The sequence below is a fragment of the Haemaphysalis longicornis genome, unplaced genomic scaffold, assembly GCF_048455015.1.
Source record: "Haemaphysalis longicornis isolate Haplotype H1 unplaced genomic scaffold, Haemaphysalis longicornis Haplotype H1 scaffold_7, whole genome shotgun sequence".
NCBI lineage: Eukaryota > Metazoa > Arthropoda > Arachnida > Ixodida > Ixodidae > Haemaphysalis > Haemaphysalis longicornis.
In genome coordinates, this window is record NW_027526422.1 from 8,875,798 (window position 1) to 8,882,247 (window position 6,450).

Consider the following 6,450-nt stretch of genomic DNA (forward strand, 5'->3'; position numbering starts at 1 on the left):
GCGAGTAATACCCCTGCAACATGGCAAATGAAATGTTATTCCCATCGAATGTCATTCGTTCTAAATGACATTGTATGCTGCCAGACGAAAAAAATTGTAATGACATTCGATCAAACTGACATTAGGAACCTAATGAGTTTGCGGAACCCATTCGACTGCGTTCTGCTTGCACATGTATTATCTCGACACCAGAGGCTAGGTGGGAATGCCCTCATAATCCGGAAAACTAAAGCGTCAGTAGCATATATATATATATATATATATACAGGGTGTCCCAGCTATCATGCACCAAGATTTAAAAAAAGAGTAATGGCGTAACTCGAAGAAAACCTAGTGCATAATGTTTACGGTACTGTGGAGATGCGGGCAGCATTTTTTTCGTTAATGAGACTTAACTAATTAATTGTATTTAATTATCTAACTCGAGAAGTACTGTCCTAATCACTAAAGTGCCAATGAGGCACTTGTAGTTATCCACGAGGGGCATCTAACTGCGGTATTTTCAGCGACGAACTAATTGCGTACTCATTTATTCTGAATGATGAAGAAAACCCGCGAAATATGAAAAATACCACGTGACGGCGCTTCCGCGCGCGTGAGCGCGCTTCGTAAAGCAATGCCCTCAAACAGGCTGAGTCTCAGTTAGCCAGAACGAAATAAACAAAAGAAAGAAGAAATCGCGACCGCGTTTGTGCCTTATCTGCACACGCGCCCCGCGAATCTTGCTGTTGCTGCTCCTTCCATGCATGCCATTATCAAGGTGATACGCTGTCTCTTCGGGCGGGTGACAGGCGAAGTAGTTGTTTTCAATCAACTTATTTGGGGGCGCTGCTTTACGATACGCGCGGGAGCGTGGTCACGTGGTATTTTTCGTATTTCGCGGGTTTTCTTTATCAGCCAGAATAAATGAGTACGCAAATAGTTCTTCGCTGAAAATACCGCCGTTGGATGCCCCTCGCAGGTACCTACAAGTGCTTCATTGACACTTTGGGGATCAGGACAGTAATTACCGAGTTAGATAATTAATTACAATTATTTAATTAACTATAACTAACGAAAAAAATACTGTCCACTTCTCCACAGTACCGCAAACATTATGCACTAGGTTTTCTTCGAGTAACTCCAATGCTCTTTTTTTAAATCTTGGTGCATGATAGCTGGGACACCCTGTATATATATATATATATATATAGCGAATCAGAATAGGAAATGAGGGGCTCGTTGAAAATACGACAGAAATAAGAATTGGCAATCAAGAAGACCTCGGAAAGCAAAGGGGAGGATGTAGTAGTACAAGAGAAAGAATTATGAAAATATGAAAGTGGAGAAAAAATGCCCGTCAGGTGGGATCCGAACCCACGACCTCCAGAATACCGGTCTGGTGCGATAACCACTACGCTACCGGCGGGGCTACTTTAGCCTCCACTTTCTGGGGTATTTTATATTCAGGTGTTTTTGTTTCCTGCGTTTGGGGAGGGTAGCCAGCGCCACTCGGACTACTCGGGGTGAAGGGGACCTTCTTTTTAACCCCCGGGCCGTGACTCGAGCGTCTACGACATGTCGAGAGTGGTCGACCAGCGTTGAACCCTCTTAAGCTCCCTATGGCACCAAGACTGCCAGAACAGAGGCCCTCGCTATGCATGTAGCGAATCAGAATAGGAAATTAGGGGCTCGTTGAAAATAAGACAGAAATAAGAATTGGCAGTCAAGAAGACCTCGGAAAGCAAAGGGGGGGTGTAGTAGTTCAAGAGAAAGAATTTGGAAAATAAGAAAGTGGAGAAAAAAAATGGAGGCTAAAGTAGCCCCGCCGGTAGCGTAGTGGTTATCGCACCAGAGCGGTATTCTGGAGGTCGTGGGTTCGGATCCCACCTGGCAGGCATTTTTTCTCCACTTTCTTATTTTCCAAATTCTTTCTCTTGAACTACTGCATCCTCCCCTTTGCTTTCCGAGGTCTCCTTGACTGCCAATTCTTATTTCTGTCTTATTTTCAACGAGCCCCTCATTTCATATTCTGATTCGCTAAATGCATAGCTTGGGCCTCTGTTCTGGCAGTCTTGGTGCCATAGGGAGCTTAAGAGGGTTCAGCGCTGGTCGACCACTCTCGACATGTCGTAGACGCTGGAGTCACGGCCCGGGGGTTAAAAAGAAGGTCCCCTTCACCCCGAGTAGTCCGAGTGGCGCTGGCTACCACCCCCAAGCGCAGGAAACAAAAACACCTGAACATAAAATACCCCAGAAAGTGGAGGCTAAAGTAGCCCCCCCCCCCCCCGGTAGCGTAGTGGTTATCGCACCAGACCGGTATTCTGGAGGTCGTGGGTTTGGATCCCACCTGGCGGGCATTTTTTCGCCACTTTCTTATTTTCCAAATTCTTTCTCTTGAACTACTACATCCTCCCCTTTGCTTTCCGGGGTCTTCTTGACTGCCAATTTTTATTTCTGTCTTATATATATATAAATATATATATATATATATATATATATATATATATATATATTATTCTTACGTGCGTAAAATTTTAGTCATTTATTTAAATGAAACAAGCCGAATAGAGTTGTAAAACTGCTAGTCTTCGCTACCGGGCCAGCCTTAGCCGGTGTGGTGGGTGCCAGCGGTCATTTTTGCTTATATGCTCCACGCTGGTGCGACGGCAGTATTTACTCGTGTTCAACAAATTGCTGCAACTATGCTTAAAGTGCATTCGAAAGCGCAGTAAAGGTGTTTAGGCTCTTCTCGCTCAGTTTTCGCAGATATTGAAGCGCTTACTGAAATATTTTCTCTAAGCAAGTTCTTACCCATCGCAACTGTCATCATTTGCAAATGACCTTAATTTTGGCCGCGTAGCAGCGCGTCAAAAAAAATGGTGTTACGTAGAGAGAATTAAATTCGGTGAGAACGAGAATGCGTACATTTGCCGTGTAGCTGGGATATAAAGCGCAAACCGACCAAAGGCCCAGTGTGAAAGGGCCCTATCACAAGAAACAAAAAATGGCTCAGGTTTAGCACGTGTAAACCTAGTCATCACGAGCGAAAGCAAACACTATGCACACAGTATTTCGTTGAAGGTTTGCCTTTGCTTGAGATTTCGTCGCCTGACGTTTTGCTAGATCTATTGGACGACTGGATTCAGCCTTTCTCCACTGCGCGAAGGGAACGCATCGACAGCCCATCCGGCGAGCAATCGATGGCGAGATTGAGGAACCAAGCGGCGGCAAAGCAGCTGTTTCACCCTCGCTTACTCTCATGGTACCACGGCGGCGAGGCTCTGAGCGAGCGATTAAAGAAACCATGATGACAAAACACAAATTTGGTTCGTTCAAAAGATCGCCTCGTTAGAATCATACTGATACCACTTTTAACGTAAACTTCGCTGAAATAAGCTGTATAATTTGGAAAAAAGGGAAAGGCCATGCGACCCACTCGCTCATTTCTCGCAACAGAACCTATGATGTCATACCAGCCAGCTCTGCGATTGGCGGAGCCCGGCAAAAGCAAACAAAATTTAGGCAGAGCTTATAAGCTTGCCAAATGAGCTATTTGCGCTTACATTTAGGCCACATTCTTTTAAAGTAGTTAGAATAGTGGGACCGGCCGTGGAAGTTACGAAAGCACACGTAAACATGGAAGTGCCTGTGCGTACGGCTGCTGGTACTGCACGCACTATGCTTGGTTTAGCTGCACAGGACTGCGGGGCTTTGGGGTATTTTTAGAAGACACTGGCTGGTTGACACAAGCACCGGTGTCTTACGTGACCATATTTGTCGAGCGAGCACTCTGTTTCACAAACGATTATTCTCTCCCTGAACAAAAACAAGCTAGGTTCGAATACGGTCAAAAACATACCATGGGCAGAAAATGGCTTGCCACAGTATGGTGGCGCCATCTTGGTTCATTAACGGTAAGCAAAGCTTTCCAATTGGCTGCAGAGTTGTCGGTTCTGTGATGTCATTGCAGACCACGAAAACATGATTTAGCGAGAAAATCAAAACTTTAACCTAAATTGATTAGCGTCTCATTGAATAAAACATTGTTTGCACACGAACAAGCGCTGGGGAACCATAAAACACGAAATCTTTCGAATAAAAAAAACTTCTATTTTGTCTGCATAGCTCCTTTTAAGGCACAGCTTGCGCGCCGACGGCAGTAGGTTGCTTGCCACGGGATTGGATGACCTTGAAAGATGTAGCGTAGTGCGCATTGATTCTTCAAAGGTAATCTGCCTTACTTCTATTTGACACAGGATTGCTAAAAACACAGAATTTCATTGATTCGTTTGTGAGAACGCAAATGCACGCACACACATCTCCAACCTGAACTTGCTCCTAACTTCATTTGGTCATGGCGATATCTTTTTGTTTCATTTATTGCACCCCTAAAGTCCTGAAGGCATTACAAAAGGGGAAGGGGGGATTATCAGAACAAGATTTAAATGCCGCGATGTACGCATGAATGAGTCAATTTTTGTTCGGCATCAGGCATAGATCATATCTTAAGACAATTAAATCACGTTTGGGCACAACACACTGCCCTTACACATTGGCTATGATGCAATCCTTAATTACGTCGTAGCTTTACTTCGGGATAACCGGGACTTTTTTTTTCTGACGTGCGCCGGGAGATCTTTTACACATGGGAGCCCCCGTATATCGCCTTAATCCAAGACGCTGCCTCGTCCTGAGCCTTAGTTCGCCAAAAGTTAACGTCAAGCGATTTTTGCAGCGAATCTACACAAATGCAGCGTAAAAGTCGTGGGACCACCAACAGGAACAGCGGTATACTGATCCTGCGCCACCTATTTCGTCCTGCTAGTTAGTCATGGCTGTCGACCGTCTGCTATGCCAGCCAAGCGTCTGTCTTTCAGATCGGAAATTGTTGTGGGTGTCTGGGGAAGCAGGATACAAAAAAAAAACGACGAAAAAAAAAGGATTCTGACTTTAGAACATCATTGGGGAAGCTGTAAATTGTGATTATGCGCAGATATTATTAGGGAAAAGGCACGGTGAAAGTGATCGAAAAACCGTCGCAAGAAGCTGCGTTCTTTCTACTGAACAAGGACATGCCGGTTAGCAACCGCGCCGTCGTGTACGGTGGAGTACTAGAGTGAACTAGTCTCGATAGAGGCAACGGGTCGCATACTCCCCAGCTAGATCTAAACTCTGTATCCAGGAAGGCTCTTTTGAATTTCGCGCGCGCTCCTTAATTTTTTTCGTTTTTCGCAGCCTCTGTTTTTGTCTTTCCGCACCTTTTTCAGCTCCACGAAACGCCTCCTCTCCCCTTCTCCACTGCATTCCTGGCGTTGCACATCGTACACACGTCGCCCATCCATCATTCCACCGAGCACCGAACGCTGATAGCGGTCAAAACCTAGGTGGACGATGCGCAGCCAAGAACAATGGCCACTTTTAAACACACAGCGCAGGGAGTTGTTGCTCACGGACACGAAAATTCTATGGGACCCTAGCCATACACAGTTGCGCTGTAAACGATAACGTCTGTCGGTGAGTAGCATCACTTTGAAACTGTACTCAGGAATGTTCGATAACCGCACACAGTTTTTCTGTTTGATGGCTACGGCTATACACACGACGACATCGTGCAATCGTATCTGCATGGCTATGCGCGCGACGTCCTTATTTTCCCAAAGGCTGCGCCTATTCTCCCGGCAGCCCTGAGAATTACCTCCGGGAAATTCTCACGGCAGTTTCCATATAAGCTGGATGGACTTAAATTCGCTGAATAATAATTGACCTCCCAACGTAACGTAACGTAACCTAATCGAACGAACCTACTAAAATCCAGCCCAACTGCAAGAAACCTAACTTAAGCCAGCCCAACGACACAGAGCTCAACATATTTCAAATTTAATACAGCCCGTTCAACGAGTCTTGTGTGTCGAGCTTTTGATATAGTGCAAGAAAAGGTGATTGTTGGGCGAGTTGGGGAAGGGGAGGTAGTGGACGGTAACTGTCTGGCGTGGCGCCTCCACCTCAACTAGTGAAAACCATAAAAAAACCATTGACGTAATAATGATGAGAAAAACTTCAAGAACTCCCAAAGCTAAAATAAACATCCCCATGCTGGACTCGAACCTGAGCCTTTTACTTTAAAAATCAAGTACCACAGCGTCACCGGAGCCGCTGTAGAAACGAGGTTTTAGGGAATACTTGACCCAGGGAGTTTCCGGGCGACTTACTTAGCCTGTCGGAGGTGACTCCGGAGAAAGAAAGTTGTGACGGTACTTCTCACGATTGCCGTGATGATAGACATCACCTTTACGAATAAGCACTATTTTTATTCAGGCTATGTGGACAGCGTTCTAAAAGGCACCACCTCATCCCAGCTTTTCACAAACGATGCATATAAGTGCAATCGGTTATGTGATTGCTCAAAAAAGAGCGTTCCCGCGGTGCATTGCAGTGCTTAAGGTGACCTGTGCGAAATTGGTCCAGAAC